Source organism: Podarcis melisellensis (genome assembly GCF_964234715.1).
Source record: "Podarcis melisellensis genome assembly, chromosome: 7".
Lineage (NCBI taxonomy): Eukaryota > Metazoa > Chordata > Lepidosauria > Squamata > Lacertidae > Podarcis > Podarcis melisellensis.
Window position 1 is genome coordinate 6,452,610 of NC_138539.1, and position 23,480 is coordinate 6,476,089.

At 41.9% G+C, this 23,480-nt stretch overlaps 1 protein-coding gene and 1 long non-coding RNA gene across 9 annotated transcripts in view; one reads left to right on the forward strand and one right to left on the reverse strand.

Moving 5' to 3' along the window:
* PTK2 (protein tyrosine kinase 2) overlaps positions 1-23,480 on the forward strand; it is a 195,371-nt gene that overhangs the window by 35,264 nt on the left and 136,627 nt on the right. For 4 of the 6 annotated variants that reach the window (XM_081918697.1, XM_081918696.1, XM_081918688.1 and 1 more), the window contains one exon: positions 8,696-8,722. The exons of the other annotated variants lie outside the window; for them this stretch is intronic. The gene's annotated coding sequence lies outside the window, so the exon portion shown is untranslated. Of the gene's footprint in view, positions 1-8,695; positions 8,723-23,480 lie in introns of those variants that run through there. 6 annotated transcript variants of the gene reach the window in all.
* Positions 372-11,742, reverse strand: LOC309374242. Of its 3 annotated transcripts, none has more exons than XR_014170441.1 (3): positions 11,335-11,741; positions 10,160-10,369; positions 372-508 (listed from the first exon to the last, which is right to left on the reverse strand). It is a non-coding gene; the product is annotated as an uncharacterized lncRNA (long non-coding RNA). The 3 variants fall into 3 exon arrangements; XR_014170442.1 differs by lacking the exon at positions 372-508 and adding an exon at positions 2,828-2,936; XR_014170443.1 differs by lacking the exon at positions 372-508 and adding an exon at positions 9,218-10,056 and having other exon boundaries at positions 11,335-11,742.

The following is a 23,480-nucleotide window of genomic DNA, read 5'->3' on the forward strand; positions in this document are numbered from 1 at the left end:
CAAGATATATTTGTACCAAATAATTGTACCAATATTTGATTGGTGATTAAAACTTGCCTCTTGCTGTTGGGAGAAAGTCGGTGTCATTATGCTGTTAATACGCATAAATTGATTGGTCTGCACAGTGCATTACGGGAAAGATACGCTTCAGCCATCATTTTAAATGTTGATTATGCTTTAATGGTTCTACGCTAAATATATTCATTTGACTCTTAATGGACACCCAAAACCATTCATGCTGAATGTGTTATTCTTATCAGTGCTCTGACAAAAAAAGCACACACTTAACATTTCTAGATGTTTCACTGTAACTTCAGGAATCCCTGTAAGCAGATGGCTTATACAAACAGTGCACACTTCATTCATGCTACCTGGAATTCCTTTGTTAGATTATAGTCTTTGTAGGCTGTAGACTTTGGAGTCCTTCTATGGAGTGGATTCTCCACCTTTCATGTGAAAAGTGGAACAGCTGATGTCTCTTGAAAAGCATCAGCAACCATTAGCCAGACTGTGAGGAGGACAAAGTATTTACCATATTAGTTCTTCAGATTGACATCTTTCATCATCCCTTGTCCTTATCTTCCTCTTTGGTCATTTTAAATGGCATGTTTTTTCTCTTCCAGTCTTATGAAGCCCCATACAGTAATTCTTTACCAGTAACTGGAGCAATAAAGAAATAAGTGGTCTTGGGAATATTTAGCTAGAGGTGGGTAAATCAGTGGACTAACATAGAAGAAGGATTTGCAGTTTCTCTCCTGAATGAATCCATTTTTTTTACAAGTTTATATTTTAACCTACAGAAGAAAACAATAGGATTATTGTATGATGTTTGGATACATGATGCTGATGAGTGCATCTATTAAATACACAGTTTATTACTTATTTCATTTGTACCCAGGCCTGTTGAACAAATCAGTCTTTGCCTGTCAGTAAAAGGAAAGCAAAAAGCAGGGCAGCATAACATCGAGTGGATGGGAGTTCCACAATCTGGGAGCAAGCTACTAAGAAGGTGCTCTCTTGTGTTCTCACTAAACATGCCTGTGAATGTGACAGGGCTGAGAGAAAGACTTCCCCAGAAGATCTTAAAGCCCGGGCTCCCATAGGAAGATACACATCCTGAGTTGCTTTGGGTTCATTAATGGAGGGGGTGAATTGCGACGAAAATGTGAATAGGAGGTGGGGGCAGTCCTACTTGATATACCACTTGGTATTTGCTACAGTGGCTTGGAGGGTGTGGTTCTTGTTTTTGTTGTTGTTTTGAGCAAGTAGTATGTAAATTTTGTAAAATAATAAAAAGAGAAACCAAAATAAAACCATCCATATTTGAATTGGCTTTGAAGCCGGAGGAGTTTTGTGTATGTGCTGTTAGTCGAACTGTCAGATTGAAAAATGTTACAGGATCATTAAGACTCAGAATTGCGAGGGTTGACTAATAAGTGGAAGAATAAAGTATTTAAGAGACTGTACCAAATGCTGGCCTGGACTGAGAGATGGCTTTTATCTGGTGGGCAGAATATTTAGAAAGTGTTCTTTTGAAGCAGATTACCCACCTGACTCGGTGTACTCTTACGATTAATTTAGTGCTGGTGAATGAAGCTAGAGAGGCTACTTGGGAGTCAGTTCTTCTATGGTCCATTGAGTGTGAAGGAATGACCGCTGGGTGTGGAGCACACTTCTGCTCACAGACAGCCTTAGCTGTCTGACCGCGTGACCTTCGGGTGTGGAACATACTTCCACCCGCAGACAAACCACAGCTGTCTGAACATCATGCCCTCTCTAACCTTTGGCTTTCTCAGTGGTCTGCCATGCCCTGTCTGTGACCTTTGTCTCCTTCGTCATACATTGTGCAAGGGGAAAGTGACGCAGTGGAAACAGATGCCAAAATAACTTTGTACCACCCCTCGATCTCGGGATTGGAAGATGTGTAAAGGTCACAGTCCAAAATGTACCTGACTGGTTTTGCATATTGTGCTAATAAAAAGAGCCTCAGCAGAGCTGGCTGGCAGCTTGCTTGTGCACAGTTCACCTGCATTACCAACTCCTGCCTCATGCCTTCACTTCAGAGTGGGCCTGTCTGCTTCAGTTTTTGTCATTAGCTTATAACATCCTGCTAAGAAGTGAAAACAGAGCTGACTTTTCTATCCAAGAGTTTGCCAAGAGTGTTTCCAATTGTCAAATCACTGTAGCCACTTCATGTCTTAGGTTTTTCCACTCAGACCTAGGTACTTCTATAAGAGGGATGTGATGGTAGGACTGCCCAGGAGCAAATAACATGCAATGTACCTCTCAGTCTGTTCTTTCTCAAAGAAAGGTAGGGATGTATTCTAGTTTGTTACAAGAGTGTAATTTCCCAGCACCACTCCACAACTGGAAGCCTGAGCAAAGGGTTAGGCACAGCTGATGGCTCGTCCAAAACATAATAAACTCTAATTATAAATATTAATTTAATTTCCATAAAGAATGAAAGAAATCTAAAGTTATACTGGGGGGAGGGGACAGATTCTCTAAGTAGTTCATAACACTTGTTATATCCTGACAATATTTTCAGTAACTTGCAGGTTAAAGAGAAGCATCTTTCTTCAGTTGGCATACAGAGAACATGTGCTGTCCTAGCAACACATAAAACACATTAAGGAGAGTGGCAAAACTATTGGGAAAACCTACTCTTTGTCTCTGGAGATTCAGGAGAGGGATTGGGTGACAACAATAATGCCATCAGATAGGATTTTGACTGGGCCAGGTTTTGCATGGGTCACAGTGGCAAACACAATTTTACCTCCTGTAAATGTGAGTGTAAGTGAGTGTAATGTAAATGTAAATGTGAGAAGTGAGTGTACAATTGAGATCTTCTGTTCCCACTTGTCAGATTTCCCACATGGATTTGGTAAAGTGCAGCTCACATGCTTCCTGGCTTTTCAGATTATGTAGACAGGAATCTGGGCAGAAAGAGGGCATTATGAAGAGAACCAGTGTTGGATTACTGTTACAGCTGAGACCATACATGATTCAGTATTGAACATGATAGAAACAGCTAGAAACAATTGTAGTTCATTGAGGCCACCACTTGTTTTCTGTCAGCACATTGTGAATCTTAGCAGGTCTTGAAAAGAAAATAGTATGAGTCCTTTTCTGATTGGATGGTATAAACCTTAAATAAACTTAAACTGACGTATTCCACTGTTTTATTTGGCCGATTAAAGGGACCTCCCAATACTGTTTTGTAGCTTGTCAACCACAGTTGGTGTTTCTCATATGCAAGACAGAGCTGAGGTCTATCTGTTAGGCAAATCATTGCTAGTTTAAGGAGTTGTGCAATGCAGAATTGACATAGAAATGTATGTTCTTTTTAAAAAGCCTTGCTCCATTAGTCAAAAGACATTCAGAGCCACTTAGTCTTAAAAAGTATTCTAAAAATACAAAACACAGTAATTTCGTCTAGATATAAGGCTGAACCATGGTTTAGAGCAGGGGTCGGCAAGGTTTACCTTGCCTGGGTCAGTTCACTCCAGTGGAGATCCCTCCGTGGGCCAGATTGCATGATTTCCAGTGTCTCTGCAGACGTGATTTTTGGCGCTGCAGAAACCAGTCCCTGTGTCACACTGTGGCGGTTTAGTGCAGCGCACGGGGACTCACCGAGCAGGTGGCTCGGTTCAGGTGCGGCTTGTGGGCTGGTTAAATGACCCCTGTGGGCTGCTTATGGTCCATGGGCCTTAGGTTGCTTACCCCTGATTTAGAGTGACATGCCTGAGCAGCAGTAAACCTTGAGTTTATACACTATCCCTCTCCTTTTCTTCTCTAGTACATCCACAAAGTTTGGAAACATTTCCTGGTTTGAATGAACTAGAGTTAAGCATTCCACTCAAACAGGGAACTCTGGTCAGTTAAACCACAGTTTGATCTGGGCTTGTTTCAATGAAGTATTGTTTTACTAACTACAGGGTAAATTCTGTTAAGAACAGAAATCTGCAGCTGCACTGGAAGAGGAGAGAGCAGAGGGAAATGCACAAGCAGAAGGCTAGCTAACTTAATACTAAACTATGGTTTTAGCATTGTGTCTGAACTTGGGACAATAAGCACCTTTATTTTTTAAAAAAATCTTCTATCAGTCCAATCAAGTTATATATCAATAGCAGCTCCAGAATTCAGACCTGATTAAGTACAGCTTGGGTACCACCACAAAACTCCTTTTCACAAGTTAATACCCTCTTTTTATTGGACTTGCTTTGTTTTGATGCAGGAGTGTGCACATTTTAGCACTGTACATATTTTCCCTTTAAATATTTTTATGCTGACCCCAGAGCACAGCACATCTAACATATGGTTATCCATTGCTGTTTGGGAGACTGTTTCTATTTTATTTTTGTTACATAAATAGAAAATAGTTTTAAATGTCAAAAAGAGGACAACTAGCACAAGAAAAAATGATAAAAAATACAATACAAGGGGAAAGTATACAATACAGTGGAACTACAAATACTTTGCATCACATACCTTATGGGAGAAAGCACCTCAAAGCTAAAATTGTAAAATGTCATGCAAATATGAGATATACCAAGAATCATGGGTGATTTCTGTCCTGAACTGTTTCCAAAAATTGAGCTGTGAGAGTGGAGGGTAAAAATTGGAAGACTTCTTGAATGAATGAAATTGTGTACAAATCCTTTAAAATGACCAATCTGCCCTATTAAATGAGTGCAGGAGTGGTTATTGGGTATGGCTGTTACACAGGAACATAAGAAGCTGCCTTATCAAACTGGTCAGTCCAATGGTAGGATTTCAGGCTGGAGGTCTCTCTGAAGCCTAGAGATACCAGGAACTAAATCTGGGACATCCTGCATGCAAAGCAGATGCTCTAGAACAGAGCTATGACCCTTCCCCTTGTTGTGTAAGAACACAAGAGCATGATTGCTTGGTCATCCCAATTTAGTCCAATCTGCTTCAGGCAGCCAGGCAGCCAGGCAGCCAGATGTTTCCGAAAGCTGTCAAGCACAGCATGAAGATAGCAGTGAAGACTAACATGTTTATTATGGGATGACCTTTTGTGGACTAGAATCAAATGCATGATGGGTTATCACATGTGTGGTTACATGTACATATGTGTGTTGAGAGGAAAATGCTGTAGGGTCAAAGGAGTGTAGAAAATGCAGTCTGAGACTATTCACGCAGTGACCATATATAGCAGCAGTCCCTTGATTTGATCTCCTATTTGTAGTGAGATCAAAGCACATTGTATTTATTCAAATTAGGAATGCTGCAATTGAATTTATTGAAAAGTGATGGTAGTCAAATCTCATTGAGTAATCTACATTGCTATAGAGAATTTGTGATCTAATTAATGCAAGTTGTGAAGAAGTAACTGTGCAACATTGGTTTTGGTGGTGCCTACTTTTCCCTTTGTTCTTTGTTACAGTTCGTGGTTAGTGTGGATAGAACTTAACCATGAGCAGGACTTTGGAAAGCACCCTGTGCTATAGCAAAAGAAAAACGAAAAACAAAATATGGAGAGGAGCATAGCAGCTGTGATGTATTCTCCGGGAGACCATGTATTCATGTAAGCCATAGTTTGGCTCAGTGTGACATGCAAACCAGGGCAGCATAGAATTGTTCATTTTGTAATGTCTGTGGCAAAATTTACTGTGAAACTGTGCATATCTTTAAAAAATAATGTCAGTATGCATTAGCTTTGGATACATTAGCTTCCTGCTTTGCCTATATCCATTGTGTGTATCTTGGGTGAGGAGGTATGATGTTCACATAGAAAGATTCCACCCCTTCCCATATTCTGAAGTAAATCCTTTCCACTTGTGGGTGTTGTTGCTTACCAGTTATAGATAATTCTCTTACCCCCGCCCCCAAGTTCCTATAGGACTTTTTTCACAGAAGCATGTCAGGACATGAGCTGCCTTTCCTTTCTAATGTCTGTTCTGAAGATTGTCCAGGCTTACATGCTTTTTTCATAAGGGAATTTTCAAATAATGAAACAGAATTTTTGTAACACCCTTTACCTTTTTTTAAAAGAGAACTGGGTTAAAATTTTAGTGCTACAAATATCCCCAGATTATAATTCATTGATGTGACAGATCCAAGATAGCGCTCTGCTTAGCAAAAATAAATCCATGGGTGCATCCACCTATACTAGAATACTGTAAGGCTTCTGCTGTCTTAAGGAGGCTGTATATACCAATAACTGTTGTTTATGGAATCTATTGCCGGAGGCAATGTAAGGCTTTCCATTCCTGAAGTTTGTGTTGCTCTTTCCTGTCTGCTTTTTGTTTTCTCATATTCAAGGGCTTCTCTCATTACATCTGCCTGACTTGCTAGTGAGCAGATGGTTTAGTGAGCATTTTTCTTGGTGGAATTGTTACCCTTGAGCTTTTCTGTGTTCCCCCCTGAGTGTTGCCTAGTTTTGTAAGACAAAATCCTGTGGCACCCTTAAAGACAAACCAGTCTCTCCTAAATTCGTAATGAACTAGCTTAGCCCCAAACACTTGAAGTGGTGGTGTGGAAGTCAGAAAGGTGGAGTTTAATAATTTATCTTGTTATCTTTCTCTCTAGGCCTGTGTTTATGGTAGGTTTTTCCTTGGTACTAGTTTGACTGTATCTCCTCAATAAGTGGGAATATTGCATATATAGCTATAGCACCCTTCATTTGAGGATTACGGGCTGGTTTACAATATAAGGACACGATAATACATAACATAATACAGTGGTACCTCTGGATGCGAACGGGATCCGTTCCGGAGCCCCGTTCGCATCCTGAAGCAAACGCAACCCGCATCTGTGCGTGTGGTCACGATTCGCCGCTTCCGCGCATGCGTGTGGCGTCATTTTGACCGTCTGCACATGTGCGAGCGGTGAAACCCGGAAGTAATGCACTCCATTACTTCTGGGTTGCCGCGGAGTGCAACTCGAAAATACTCATCCCGAAGCTACTTCAATCTGAGGTATGACTGTAACAAAACAATACTGCCCCCCCCCGATAAATTTAATCATTCATTTAGCCAAGTTTAATGATGATCAACCATGTGTGGCTTTCAGATTGTTGTAATACTGTTAGTATTTTAAACAGATGTCTTCATTTATTTTATTGTACCTTATTTGTTAGAATATATAATTTTACTGTTTTAATGATTTAAATAAAATAAAAGACTTTTTAAAAATGAACCACATCTCTTGTCCCACCTACTTTTGGCATCCAGCCCCACCCATAAGAGACAACCCCGATTTTTCTGGCATCTATCTCCCCCCAAAATAAATGCACATATTTTGTCCTCTTTTTTTGCCTTGAGGAATTTTTGGGGGAAGTCTATTAGAATTATGTCTACTTCTATAAATGTGCTGTAATATGCACTAAATTCTTTTTCATCCTATCTCCCAGAACTAGAGTCTAGCTAAAGTCCAAGGCTCTACAGGGAGGGTTGGGAAACAGATGGCCCTCCAGATGCCATAAATGATGATGATGAAGATGGTGGTGGTGGTGGTAGTTTATTATTTGTACCCCACCCATCTGACTGGGTTGCTCCAGCCACTCTGGGCAGCTTCCAGCATATATGCAGTAAAAACATAATAAAACATTAAACCTTAAAAAACTTCTCTTTACAGGGTGGCATTCAGATGTCTTCTAAAGGTTATATAGTTACTCATCTTCTTGGCATCTGATGGGAGTGCTTTCCACAGGGTGGGCGCCATTACCAAAAAGGCCTTTGGCCTGGTTCCCTATAGCTTCAATTCTCACCAGGAGGCCCTTGGTGCTGGATCTCAGTGTCCAGGCTGAACGATGGGGGTGGAGACCCCATTTGAGTTTGGTGTCAAACTCAGCCAGCATGGCCAATGGTCAGGGATGATGGGAGTTACAGTTTGAAAGAACCTCCCTTCCCATGCTGTAAGGAGAACTGCTTTTGAAACTGACAAATGGGTCAATTGTTCAAAGAAGCAAATGCATTCAAAAATGTTTTGGAGCCTTTTTGGCTCCTGGCTGCTTTTCTATTCACTATAACTTAACTAACATGTTATATTGGTAAATATTGTGTAACGGCATTTTGAGAGTTGTTTTTATTTCTGGCTGCTATGTGGTTTTCAGCAATAACTGTATATTCTTAGAGGCAGATCTCAGATTGTGTTTGAAATATGCTGTAGACTGAGCTGGGAAGCTTTCAGTTTTTGGTGTAATTATTTTACTTAATTGTTTTTCATTAAAGTTTTATTAGTTTTTACAACATGAAACATTGATTATAAGCCTAACTAAATATATAACATTAGCATTTTCTTCTTGATATGTATTTCTCCATGCTTTCTAACCTTTGATAAATCCATGCCAGCTTTTAATGATGATCAAGCTCTTCTCTTATTGTGAATTGGAGAGAGGTTGGGGATTAGCAGCTGGAATTCCTGCTGCTAATGTACTTCAAAATTGGCCTTAAAAGTTGCAGAAAAGCTGGCTCAGGTTAGATAATCCACCAAACCATAGGTAGCAACTATATTTCCAATCACAATTGCCGATTATGGCTCCCTAGCTAGTTGCATGCATGGTTTGTCAGTTCAGACATCATAGGGTAGACTAGTGATGGGAATAGACTTTTGAAATTGAAATATGACCATTTCCAACTTATGTAGCTCAAGAGAATGGCATTGTAAATTAGAAACATTGCACCAAATGTTATTTACACTAATATATATATATTTTTAATTATTGCAGATATTTCCAGACTTTCTTTTTCAGCAGGTAAGGTATTGTTTTAATAATAAATGTTGCCTTTTATAATGATATAATTCTAAAATATGGCCAAGTAAGATGCCTGTAATTTTTTGTATTGCTTGGTGATCATTAATGTATTTTGTAAGCTATATAGTTATGGGCTCAAGAAGTCAGAATTGTTGTATACAGAGGTGTGTAAAAGTCCATAGGGATTTGCTGCTCTGTTTTCAATACAGTTGTGAAAATAAGGTAAAAGACCCCTGGACGGTTAAGTCCAATCAAATGCAACTATGGGGTGCAGCGCTCATCTTGCTTCAGGCTGAGGGAGCCAGTGTTTGCCCATAGACAGCTTTCCAGGTCATGTGGCCAGCATGACTACACCACTGCTGGCACAACGGAACACATGACAGAAGCCAGAGCGCATGGAAATGCTGTTTACTTTCCCACCATAGCAGTACCTATTTATCTACTTGCGCTGGTGTGCTTTACAACTGCTAGGTTGGCAGAATCTGCGACAGAGCAACAGGAGCTCACCCTGTTGCGCAGATTCGAACCGCCAACCTTCCGATCAGAAAGCCCAAGAGGCTCAGTGGTTTAGGCCACAGCGCCACCCGCATCCCGGTGAAAATAAGAAGAGGTGTTGATGAGTCAGGATTTTAGGGTAAGGCTTGTAGGAATAAACTACCTTTTGGTACTTATTTTTAAAGTAAGACATTCAGTGTGGTGAGTATGGAGATGGTATGGAGTATAGAGGGCTAGCTAAGAGGCATCCCATCCCAACCTTCCTAATTTATTTATCTATATTTTTCAGTAGACTTGTATCTATTAAATCACACACACAAAAACCTGATCCATGCATTTATTTATTTGCTGCCACCACCACAAATGACTAGATTGTCAGTGGACTCTGACTTTTAGACTAATGGCTGGTGGTTTCCTCAGTCTATCTGTGAAAGCCATCATTTCTTTAGTAGGTGCATTTTGTATTTGGAAAGCTGAACTGAAAACTTTGAGTTTATGTGGGAAATACAGAAGGCTACATGAAAGGCAGTGTGACCTTCCGCAAACAGAGTGCCCTGTGTTTATATAAAATAAAGAACAAAGTTTTTATTATTACTGAACCACGGACTGTTACTTACTAACAATCTCTGAAGTCCTAATGAAACCATAGCCTTTTCAGGAACTGTGACCCTAAACACCCCTCAGTAGAATGCAACGACAATTTTAGCTGTCTGCCATACTATTTATGCTGCTTACAGGACAATCTTTAAGGAGGTTCTTGCCTCTTAGTGCTGCAATATGTGATCTTGTGTTTTTGTTCAGGTGACTTTTTTTTACTTCTGCTTATCCCTTCCTCACAACTACTTGGAACAGAATTTTGTTTTTCGTATGCAGAATAGGCATCAAGGCAAATTGAAGATTTGAAAAGCAACACTTTAAAACAAGAACAACAACAGAATATACCTGATAGCACTTTTTTAGCACTATGCAGTAACTGTCTGGAATCGTCTTCGACTCTTTTGTATGTCTGTCTTTTCTGTGCTGAACATTTCCATTACAATGCATCTCTACTCTGTGGGGAAGCATTGTAGCAGTGGACTTTTCCAGTGCTGCTTGGACATAGTGTGCAGCTAACAATCGGATTAAATATAGATTCTGTTGTTCTTGTTGTTGCTGGAAGATAAAGGTCATTGTGAACATTTCCTTTCCTCTTTGATTTCATAGTTAAACCTTTTTGTGGGGATGATTAAGTGTGTGCTGTTGAATGCATTACTTGATTAGGTAGTTTGTTAAACCATCACATAAGGGAGTTATCCTACATTTCTCTAATTTCTATCATAGCTTTGAAGTCTTTGCCACTTACTTTGCTCTTGCTTTTTTAATTGAGGCCAAGAATATGAGACTTGAGGATTTGAGAGTGCAAATCACTGGAGGCGTCTGAGGGCAACTTGTTAAATTTTTATCACTTTAGAGCTGGATTGAAGGCTGCACTCCAGCACTTTATTTGTATGTAAAGTCCTCTAGGCCAGACATCTTGCAGCATGTACATAAATAAATGTTTTAATTGATTTTTTTAAATAAAAAAATTGAACATCTATCTCAGTTTCTGTAGATATGGTTGATGTTTGAGATATGGTAGATAAATTCATTAAATCCCATGGTTGACTTTGCTTCCCTCATCATCTCTGTGTTTTTCCTATTTTCCCCATTTCCCACCATTATTAAATTGTTTTGTGCAGTATTAAGAGAGAGGTTGAAGTATTAAGGTTTCTGATTTCAATTGAATAAATATCAATGCTACTAGTACTTCAATATTTGTATGGATCATTGATATATGAAATATTGGGAAATTAAATTTAATTGGTAAATTAAAAAAGTAGTAAAATTAAAAGGTAGGTGTCAAATAGATATGATGCAGATGTAGCGTAGCATTGTTGCCATTTTAGCAATGAGAACCTGAATGAATCTACCTGGCTGTGCTGTACTGTTCAATGCAAAGGGATCAGTGCACAAGTTGATAGACTGGAAGTCTGAGAAATGCATTTTCTTTGCATGGTGTTTTTTTTTGGTAAGACTTGAAAATAAGCATCTAATTCTACTTTAGCAAGTTCAGAAATTGTTATATAGAACTTATGCACCTTGCACTGCTCTCTTTCTCTAAGCCACCAGCATTATATATGTGTGGAATTTCTGTTTCCCCCATTCATCCTGTTGTAATTTACTCTTCTGATTCCCTCCCTCAACAGTAGATGACCTATAGTATTATATCCTGTGGTTGCCTGGCAACCTCAGAGTATGCACTTATGACCATAGACTTACAAGAGTAGACTGACACACAGTGCCCAGATTCAGAGTTGACTTGGAATTTTAATTTGATGCATGTATCTTCTTTTGCCTTTTGAAAAGCAAATCTATGGAGGCAAAGGCTTCTGTGTTGTACGTTCAGTTGAGTGCTAGATTTGGGGTGGGAAGAATTCTGAAGCGTCAATTTAAATATAATTACTTTTACAGCAGCCTTTCAGTCAGAGTTCTGGTTTGCTAGCCAAAACAGAAAGTGTTCCTATACAGGTGAGGGTCAGTGTACTATATTCTACTACAGTGTTTATAACCTTTGAGGGTCACACTGCATTTTTATAAAAGAGAAATTCAGGTGGGTGGATTGCAGAAATGATTGCAGTAGTACAGATGAAAGTGTTTTATTTTTGCTTTAACCCACCACTACCTCATGGGATGTGGGTGGCGCTGGGGTTTAAATCACAGAGCCTAGGACTTGCCGATCAGAAGGTCAGCGGTTCGAATCCCTGCGATGGGGCGAGCTCGCGTTGCTTGGTCCCTGCTCCTGCCAACCTAGCAGTTCAAAAGAACGTCAAAGTGCAAATAGATAAATGGGTACCATTCCGACAGGAAGGTAAACAGCGTTTTTGTGCGCTGCTCTGGTTTGCCAGAAGCGGCTTAGTCATGCTGGCCACATGACCCGGAAGCTGTATGCCGGCTCCCTCGGCCAATAAAGCGAGATGAGCGCCGCAACCCCAAAGTCGGCCACGACTGGACCTAATGGTCAGGGGTTCCTTTACCTTTACCACTACCACACCGGGAGCGTGTTCTCTCTCTCTCTCTCTCTCTCTCTCTCTCTCTCTCTCTCTCTCTCTGTTCTCTCTCTCTCTCTCTCTCTCTCTCTCTCTCTCTCTCTCTCTCTCTCTAACACACACACACACACACACACACACACACACACACTTTAAAAACACATTTCTTGAAAGGCTGGATAATAACAATGGATAACATTTCAGGGTTGCCGTAAAGCAGCTTGCTCTTAGCCACACCTCTTGCCGCCCTGCAGTATGGCCACAATAGTGATTGGCTACTGTAAAGGGAGCTTAAGGATGCAAAAATATTATTTGCATGCTTAATTTTGCTGACAACCTATCAGCTGGCTGTCGCTTTGTTTATTGATGACTGGTCAGGTATAGTTGTTAGACTGTTGGACCAGGACTGTTGAGACCCAGCTTCAGAATGCTGCACTGAGCCCCTTGGTGAAAAGCTGGAATATAAGTGTAATAAATACTGATTTTACAGTCATAAATTTTAAAATTGATCTGATAATTTTCTGAAAGTATGTATTTTTGATAACTGGCATTTCTATTTTATTTTTCCTTGTGCCATCTCCATCATTCCTTTTAAATCATATGAGTAGGTTATGGGCCTGCATGTAGGTCCACTTCTGTCCATTATTATTTTTTACTGAACATCATCTAGGTTTTTAGGCACTTCTAAATATTGTACATTTGTTTTCCTTCTGTTTTGAAATAAACCATGCAAAGTCATCTGCATTTAATTCATGGGTCCTTTTTTTTAAAGGAGGAAAAAGGTAATTTCTGTATGTGGCTTTCATCTTCTGGAAGAACATCAACATTTAGTTTAAAAGAGAATTAACTTACCAATTTTGAGGGAGATTTTTGTCTGGTAGACAGAGCTAGCCAAGCTGAACACTTGCATGGACATCTGTTTGCAATCTTGTGCTTGTGAAAAGTGCCTTAGGGATATTCACTGATAACAAGCAGTTAATGGCAGGGTGCTATGTTTCATCCTGATTATTGGTTTTTGGCACCATGCTAGGGGGCATTAGTTGGTTGCTGATGTTTACAGGCAAGAATACCATCTACTAGATAACACTTTGTAAATGCTGCTAAGATCTGACCATGGTTGATGTGACACTACAACTCAGAATACAACAGTCAGGAAAGCCATAATACTAATAAAGGTAAAGGTAAAGGGACCCTTGACCATTAGGTCCAGTTGTGACCGACTCTGGGGTTGCGGCGCTCATCTTGCTTTATTGGCCGAGGGAGCCGGCATCCAGCTTCCAGGTCATGTGGCCAGCATGACTAAGCCGCTTCTGGTGAACCAGAGCAGCGCACGAACCCCTGTTTACCTTCCCACCGGAGCAGTACCTATTTATCTACTTGCGCTTTGACATGCTTTTGAACTGTTAGGTTGGCAGGAGCAGGGACCGAGCAACGGGAGTAGCTCTCTTTTAAAAACCACCACCACCAACAACAACACCACACAAACCTTTGATAGTTTTATGGTGTGCATTACAAATCTAGACTTTCCATTATTTTATTATTCAATTTGCTGCTTTTTAGAGCATAAATTGTATTTATTTTTAAAAAGGTTTTCTATGCATTGCATGTACATTATCTAGTTGTATAGACTTTAAACTTGCTCTTATCTGAGGCCCTTTTTTGTGTGCCCCCTCCATGAGAAGTCTGGCAGGTAGCAACGTGAGAATGGGCGTTTTCTGCAGTGGCTTCCCATTTGTGGAATGCTCTCCCCAGGGAGGCTCAACCTAAAACATGTTGCTTTAAAAAAAAGGAGGAGGAGGAGAAGGAGAAGAAGGCATCACCATGCCCCAGGAAAGTGTTGCAGCTATTTGAAAATGATCCAAAATGACTTCTGATGATAATTGCAAAGGTTACCATCAGTTTGGCTCTTTTTTTTTTGAAGTGTTGCAAGATTCATTAAATGATATTCATTGCAGCATCCTAGACCAGGACAGTCACCACAGTTGTCATTTGAGCTCAGGTGAACCTTTGTGTGGCTAGGGCAGCCACTAGGCAAGAAGTTGCCTGGATTTCCCATGGCTGCTTCAGAGGCTCCTTCTGCGGGCAAGCAGGAGAATACGGAGTATGGCTGCCTGTGGAATAAGATGACTGTTTTGGTGTCTGTTCCCAGTCTGATTAGCACAGAATTGCCTATAAGAGAACCGCAAGGGGTTGTGGTTATTCTGGATGTCAACCATTTTTGGCAGGGAACCTGAAATGTTGCGGTAAACTGTAGCTTTTCTCTAGCACTCTGCTGGCTTTTTGTTCGTTTTATATTATTGTTCCAGCAAGAATAGGTGTGGAAATATTAGTACACACTGTTAAAATGTCTCTATCTGACAAAACATGCATATCTGAATTAAATTTGTGATATCCAACAGCAAATTGTGAACTTTTCTTCCCCTTTGAAAGTTCTCTTATCCTTTTACGCTTACTAAGAAATAGGTTTCATTAAAGACACTGGGGCTTGCTTCTGAGTAAACTTGTGAACTACTGCTAGTAAATGGACTAAAACAGGTATGTTTACATGATTTTTAATCCAACATATCAGCAGTGATGCAGTGACTATTTAGTTCACTGCTGACCTCTCTTTATTCTCCATTTTAAGCCAGCTTCACACAGCAACTGAGGGAAAAGATTCCTGTGGGAGAAAATGGAATTTATGATCATAATACCATAAACTTAGGTGCAGGGAATCTGCCAGATGCACCTGCTACAAGTCTTAATTGTGTGTAATTAAAAATAAATCAGATTGAATATGTTGTTCTTTTTAAAAAAAGAAATAGTGGTGAAAAGGTAAAGTTTTCTGCCCTTTTCTAAGGAAGCCTCTTAATTTATACTTTTGTCTGATTTCCTGCAACCATCACAAGGCTCTGTTATAGAAGCTTTTGCTCTGATGGGTTTTGTGAGTCCTCAAATTTCTGCTCTTAGAGATTTAATGAGGGAGAGGTGGGTGGATGCTATACCATCTGTTAATGATTCTGCCTGGTGAACATATTTTACCTCGGGGCCTGGTTACTGACAAGAGGCCAGAACCCAGAATGGCTCTGTAAAGTAATCAGTTGTCTACTGTCTACCTCAATTCTGCTGGGCATATTCAGTAACTGTGAGCTTGTGAGACACCAGCTGTTGTCATCCACTTTTAAAGGGTTTATGAGGTCCCCCTATTAAAACAGTTGCAAAATGCTTCTCAAGTTTCATTTGAGAACCCAATTTGTCTTTGAAAGTCCAAAATACAGAGCATAGTAATTTAGTCATTTACCTGTGCTAAGAATGGATCATGGTTTGTGACCTGTGAGGATTTGACTTGTGCATTGTGCTGCACAGAACAAACATGATTAATCTGCTTGCCATGATTCAGTTAAACAGTGCTGGTGTCACGAAAAGAGAGAAAATGAAGGCGAGGCTCTCTGCTGTTATCGGGATTCGCCTCATACGTAGTCTTTAATAAAAACTGGGCACCAATTTTTATTTTTTCCTCTCTTCTCCAAGCAGAAATTGCACAGAACCTGTTTTTCATGTCTCCAGTCCTAATACAGTATTCCTTTTGTGGATCACAGTCAGTAAGTATATGTCTGTGGTTTTGAAGATGTGCTGAACTTTTAACAGTGAATTAAGTATTTAACCATTCACTGTTAAATACTTCATTCTGGTGATCCACAAGTTAGAATCATGAGTAGCTTAACTTTTCAAGTGTCATTATGCATTTCCTTCTAAAGCATTAATCTTTCATTAATGGATAGGCAAACTGTGGTGAAAGGATGATGGACTTTTTCAGTCAGGATGAAGTAGGAAAAACACAGTGGTAGGCTTAATCACATTTGAAAATGTGAAATGGAATTCCTGCTGTATTTTTTTTTTTAAGGATCAGTATGGGATAACTCGGTAGCAAAATCTAGAAGTGTGTAAAATTCAGACACTCTGGGATGGTTTCAGACTGTCGAAAAAGGTTTAAAAGGGGCGAAGGCAGTAAAGATGACCTTTTGCTCCAAAGGCAAAGCTCAACATGGGAGACTACCTTTTTGTGCAAATTGTGGGTAAGAAGCCGAGGCTGTAAAAGCTTGCCTTTTGCAAGATCAGCTAGCTTTGGCAGCACTGTGGATACGAGGGAAATGCGATGAAGTGATGTAAAGAATGGCAAGAGAGAGGCCAGCTGCAGGGTGCTTTAGTAATGGTGGCTTAGAAGGCAGAGATACCTTCACAGAGGAAGGAGGAGAGATCAAGGAATGCAGGGAATAACTGTAGCATTGCTCAGACTGTAGTTTCACAATCTGTTTTGAGACAGGATGGCTGCAATTCAGAATAGCAGTAGACCTGTAACCTTACTACCTTAGTTAGGTTTAGTGCTGGAATACAAGGTTGTGGGGGCATGGAATTGGGGCATGAATTGAGGGACCCTCAATACTTTTGTAATACCCACCCTTCTCAAAAGTGAGATTTTATTCCAGGTGGGCCTTCGATAGCTCCAGAGAACAGAAATGTGTTTGCATTATGAACAGCTTTACAGTGGTACCTCGGGTTACATATGCTTCAGGTTACATACGCTTCAGGTTACACACTCCACTAAGCCAGAAATAGTGCTTCAGGTTAAGAACTTTGCTTCAGGATAAGAACAGAAATCATGCTCCAGCGGTGCAGCGGCAGCAGGAGGCCCCATTAGCTAAAGTGGTGCTTCAGGTTAAGAACAGTTTCAGGTTAAGTACAGACCTCCGGAACGAATTAAGTACTTAACCCGAGGTACCACTGTACTGCCATTAACTCTCTTTTTTGAATGGGACATGTTCATAGTTTTGCAGAGAACAAGTGCTTCAGATTATTAAGTTAGTGTTTTCCTGACATGCTTCTATACATATCCTCCGACAGGCACAACTTAACTTTCAACCCTCAAAAGAATTCCCAAGTCATCCTTTCTCAACCTTGGGTGCCCATATGTTGTTAAACTACAACTCCTATCATGCTTGATCACTAGTTCTGCCAGCCAGGGATTATGGGGGTTGTAGTCCAACAGCATCTGGGGACCCAATGTTGAGAAAGGCTCTGCTAAGGTGTTTAGAACCATAAACATGTATCTTAATACAATACAAAATTCTTATAGTCACTCAAAATATAACTTCAAAACAAATATTAACAAATGATTAAAAGCTTGGTGAAATAATAATGTATTAGTCAACTCGAACCTATCTCACATAAATTTTGTGAGGCTAGAGCAGTGTTTCCCAACCGGTGTTCCGCGGCACACTAGTGTGCCGCGGAGCCTTGCCTGGTGTGCCGTGGGAGGGAGGCGGGCGAGAGGCGGGGCGGCAGCGGCGAGGATCCGCGTCGAGCCGGGGGCGGCTCCGCGGTGGCGGTGCCGAGGTTTCTCTCTCCATTCTCCCCTCACACACACACACAGGAAATAACACAGGATCAGCTGACAGGACCCGGCCAATGGGGCGGCGGCGGGGCAGCGCGCGCAAAAGGGAGGAGCGCGAGACAGCGGACGAGGAGGAGGCCGGCATGTCCGGGCAGCAGCATGGAGCCTTGCATGTCCTTTCAGCCCCGCACCCACCGCAGACCCCTTCCTATGCCACTGGTAGCTAGGCGAGGCGGGGGGCACTGGGCGCCACACCTCGGCGCCTGCAGCGTGCCTGAGCCATGCGTCTGCGGGCGAACTGCCTGCAAGCTCCGCTCTGGCCTCTGCCCACCGCCTCAGCCTCCCTACAGCTGAGGGGGAGGCTGCAGCGAGGCTCCACGCAGCGTGCCCTGCCATGGCTCGCCCCCATGGCACTCGCCCCTGGCTGCAGGACGCGCGCGCCGCCCCGGGCCCCTGAGCGGCTAGCTGCGCCGCTGCGCTGAGCGCAAGGAATACGTCCTCTCCGAGTTCGGCGTCGTCTTCGTGGGCAGCGCAAACCGCATCTCCAGCTTCGGGTGGAACTTTGGCCAGGTAGGGGGAAGCCTTTGGGCGGGGGGGGGTGGAGACCGGGGTGGGGAGGGGTTAGGAGAGACGCTACCGGCGCTGTCCAGAAATGCCCAGAGCAACTGGAGCTCAGCTACGCGCACACATGCGCCCTCCAAATCCCGTTTCCCACCCCTTTCTCAAAAGAAGAGAGAAAAAATGGGTCCTGGGTGTGAAACCAAAGGACCTTTCCAGCTCCTCCTCAATTCTAGGTGTGGATGGCAATGCCTCGTGTCTCCTCCCCCGCGACCAGAGCACACTTCCTAGGCTGGTTGGACGGTCCCTGGGGGTCTTCGGGTTGCCATATTTTGAAGAGCAAAAAACAGGACACATTTGTCGACTTCTGCTTTTAGCTATGGATCAGTGGCCTAGCGTGGGGGGTGCAGGGGGGGCCCGGCCACACCGGGCGCAACATCTGGGGGTTAGTGTTAGGGGGCGCAAATCCACGGGTTAGGGGGCGCAAATTACTTGCATTGCCCCGGGTGCTGACAACCCACGCTACGCCACTGCGGCCCTGAACGAGCAGGAGAAGGAGCTCAAGTGACGCTGCGCGCTGACGTCACGGGGCTGTAATGGTGGTGTGCCTCGATATTTTTTTCATCAAACAAGTGTGCCTTTGCCCAAAAAAGGTTGGGAAACACTGGGCTAGAGTGCAAGAGTACCATGTGTGCCCCCTTGGATTCCTCTGGGGGAAAGCCTGGGATGCCAAAGTGATAAGTGAGTTTTCTGAGCAGGCATTAATATTACGTCGCAAGCTTTTGTTTTTTTTATTTTAAATCAATTGAGTGATTGTTGCTTACCATAAAATACAATAACTGGTGGAATGTGGTAATGATGCTTAACATATAGTGTGTGTCGAATGGATAGAGCATGTCACAAATAATTTTGGTAATCCTTACAACTGTTCTGTAACATAGCTTAATATTATCCCCATCTTGCAGTGGGAGTGAGGTACTGAGGCTTGGAGAATAGTCGCTTGTCTAAGGGCCACCTAGGGAGTGTTGGGGAACATGGAGGGTAACTGGATGGAGTGAAGGAAGGAGAAGCAGCAAGAATGGAATCCATATGAGTAACTTCATGTGGTGCTCTGGATTAGGAAAATTGATCAATGCTTCTCTGAAGTCTGCTCATAAAGGAAAAAGAAATGATTGCAGCCACAGAGGAGTAAAGGTAAAGGTAAAGGTACCCCTGCCCGTACGGGCCAGTCTTGACAGACTCTGGGGTTGTGCGCCCATCTCACTTAAGAGGCCAGGGGCCAGCGCTGTCCGGAGACACTTCCGGGTCACGTGGCCAGCGTGACAAAGCTGCATCTGGCGAGCCAGAGCCGCACACGGAAACGCCGTTTACCTTCCCGCTGGTAAGCGGTCCCTATTTATCTACTTGCACCCGGAGGTGCTTTCGAACTGCTAGGTTGGCAGGCGCTGGGACCGAGCAGCGGGAGCGCACCCCGCCGCAGGGATTCGAACCGCCGACCTTTCAATCGGCAAGTCCTAGGCGCTGAGGCTTTAACCCACAGCGCCACCTGCGTCCCCCCACAGAGGAGTAGATCTGCTTTATTTATCTTTCATGCAAGTTATTTAAGGAAGCATGTGGTGTCTTAGTTCAGTTTTTTTCTTCACCTTTTCTATAAACCAAAAAGTGAGACACTTTGACTTCATTTGATTAAGGAGAAACTTATTCCGTAGCTTTGGGATTTTGTATTGCTATCAGTGACAGTATAGCTGGTGCCAAAGTCTAGATAAAAACCTTACCTTAAAAGAAATGTCTGAGCCCCTTTTTCTTGACCCCAGTCCAGCACCCTTTCCAGCCACTTCCTTCATTCTTAATGAATTGTACATGTCATGCTGTAGTGGGTCGTGGTCAATATTTGTTTAAATAGTTTTTATTTACTTATATATATTTTTAGGTCTTATTTTGTGTTTCATTTGTGTATTCCTTATTTATTGTAAGCTGCCGAGAGAACTTCATTACAAATGTTATACATACATAAATAAATGAATGCTGTAAATTGAAGATTTTATATTTCAGTGAACCACATATATAGTAGGGAGAGCCTTGTAATTAAATTCTTTTCAAGGTGCAAGAAGCATTCTGTTTACCAGTTGCATTTTTTTTAGTATATGGATTCCATCTGTGTTTCTTTCTAGATATTTGGTCTTCCCTGTAGTATTCATGGTTGTCAAAAAGTGGCCTTTTGGAGCTTCATAGAGAGGTGAGAGTTCAGAAGAAGAGAGAGAGACTTCCATGACATCCCCCCTTCCTATTCTACCCTGAATGTATGAAGGAACTTCAGGATATCACTTGCTGCTGGAGTGCAGGAAAAATGGTTCTTTCTCAGAGCTGCTTCTGGAATTAAGGGTATTAGCTTTCCAGAGGTCTGATAATCTGTGCTGAAGGGGGAGTATAAAAAACAGCTCTCAGTTAAAACGTGTGAGAGGAAAGATTCAGTTCAAAAAGTGAGACACTAACCTTGATGTTTGGCTTGTATGAAGCCAAAGCATAAGATGGCAATTGCATCTTCGTTGGAATGTAACTTACTCAGGTCAGACATAACATTCAACTGTAGCTTAGTGTTATGAAGATGAACATGGGTGAGCTACAGGTTTGTGTTCTCCGTTCTCGTTCACATATGGGGGAGGATGTTTTAAAGCTTCTGGATGTGGTTTCAGACAAACCACCGTCTTCCATTTCCGCTGAGTGGATGGAACACTGGTTTGTTCAAATCCCAATTGGTTTAATCAAACCAGGATATTACACCACATTTTGGTTCTAGAGGCTCATAATTGTGTAAAAGAAAACATTTCAATATGTCCAGCTTTCCCTACCTGACACGCTTTTAACTAATATTATGGATAAATATATGAAACTGCCTTATACTGACTGAATCACTGGCCAGTCTCGTCCAGTACTGTCTACTCTGGCTGGCAAAAGTTGTCCAAGGTATATGTTGTTTTCTCATTCTTTTGCATCTGGCCGTCTTATAGATGCCTTATATTTTGTGTAGTAGTAGAAACTACTGTGCCTATACTGCTGCACTTGTTCTGTTCTTGAAAATTGATGCTGAGAGGATTTTTGTTCATTCTTCATCCTACTTTCCTGCCCTGACTATATGCATAAGGAGATGTCATTTTATGTTGGGGACTCTTTAGGCTTTGAAGGAGCTTTGGTCATTATGCCTGAGCAGTGGGGCAGAACTAATAGTTCAATTGTGCTCTAATTTTTATTTTGAACTGTATTGGAACCCAGTTTTCTAAGTTCTTTTCAAAAGGGCTGAACAGAGCTTGTTGTAGACATGTCCAACTGTTCTTGTTGTGAAACTAGTAGCAGTGAGGTGCACCGAGAACAATGTGTGCATGCTTCCCATGTATTTGCTGCAGGTGTTAACTTGGTGTCTGTTGCAAGGAATGCCTCCTTTTGCTTCCGTGTGGATTGCTCTCACAGGCAAGCATGGGAGCAGGACCTCAGACACATATCATAAATTAGGTGTTGGCAGGTTAGAATAATGAGTATGATCCTTCATGTAACCTCTTCCCAAACTGCTGAGGACTTTAAAGATCATGACTAGTGCTTTGAAATTAAACCCAGAAATGCACTGACAAACCAGTGCAATATGTTACAACCCCAACCCACCTCCAGACATCAGTTCAACATTTCAAACAGCCTTCTGGAGCAAGTAGGTGAAAAAGAGGAGTAGAGTTGTATGTCATCCACATGCTGATGACATTATTGTTAAATTTTGGGGTGGTGTGGTGTTTCTAGCTGAGATGTGACTGAGAAGCTATTTTAATAGCTCACCGTATTGCTGCTCTATATCACAGGTGACTGCTTAATAAACTGTAACATTATAACTATTCCCTCTTTTTAAAAAAGAAAGAAAGAATAAAACTTCATGAAAATTAACTTGGATACTGAATGCTAGCCTCATTTAACAAGAATGAAATAAGAAGAAACACACAGAAACTCAAATCCCACTCTTGGTTCAGGAGAACACATGTAAGTGGAACAGCTACCAAATAAGAATGTTAGCAAAAACTGAATTTATTAGGGCAATTAGACCAATCAACATGTCACAAAACATCATACAAGCTTTTGAGTTTTCTGGAAATCTTCACCAGACTATATCAGGTATAGCCAGTGTGGGGCCCTCCACATGTTGTTGGTCTACAGTTCTCATCCTCTCTGACTACTGGCATGCTGGTTGAGTCTGAGGGGATTTGGAATCCAACAACATATGGATGGGACAGTTGTTGTCGTTTATAAACTGTGTTGAAAAATAAAAAGTAACTACCAAACACAAAGCACTGTCTTCCAAGACAGATGCATGTACAGATGTCAAGCCTTGCATGCAGTTATCTCCTGGATGGGACAGTGTTGGCTATCTTGGGGCTGGATGGCAAACAGAACTGGGAAAGGGGGATTGGCACACTGTTTTGTGGCATTTTGGTTGGCCTAATAAGGATGTTGGAATTTACCTAATAGTCCTACATGGCCCTCTTTCAGTTTAATCGGGATGGGGCAACAGAAACAATCCCACCACCTCTGATTTTAGCATGTTAAGAATTGCCGTCAAAGTAGAATACTCCACATTTACACGTGTTCAAGGCACGCATGACTGTGGCTGTGTGCATTGCCGCGAGCCCGGAAGTGGCAAGGAAAGGGGCAAAAACAGGCCCCAAAGGGCATGAAAATGGCAGAAAAACAGCATCTAGCAATCCCCCAAGCCTTTGCAACTGCAATCCCAGGAGCCCTTGCACTGACATTTGAGGCCTGTGGAGAGTTGGAGTTTGATGGAGGAGGTTTGGAGGGTGTTTGCAGACTTTTTCTATGGTGTTCCCAATATACAAATTTACTTAAATGTGTGGTTCCTTGGAATGTAACCCCTGCATCAATGGGGAGCTGCCTGTAGCTGACATCTCCATTTCAGTTATGCAGAGCACAGTTTACAACCACATCCAACGTAGTGGCACAGGCAGCCATTTTTGCAATGCTGGCTATGAGCTTGACTATGACTTGCAACAATATTGGCTTAGCAATGGAATTGGTCTTGCTTACTTGTACAGTACTTAAATGGAAGCCGATATGCAATACACAAAACAGTATTCTTCGGGGCTAAAGGAGTAATTAAATAATAAAACAGAACACCTGTGTATCTCACAACCTGCTTCATGTTAAATAGAAAGCATTTTCACATTCTGGGAGGGACTCATGAGCCCAGGCACATTGTGGGAGAATGCATTTGGCTAGT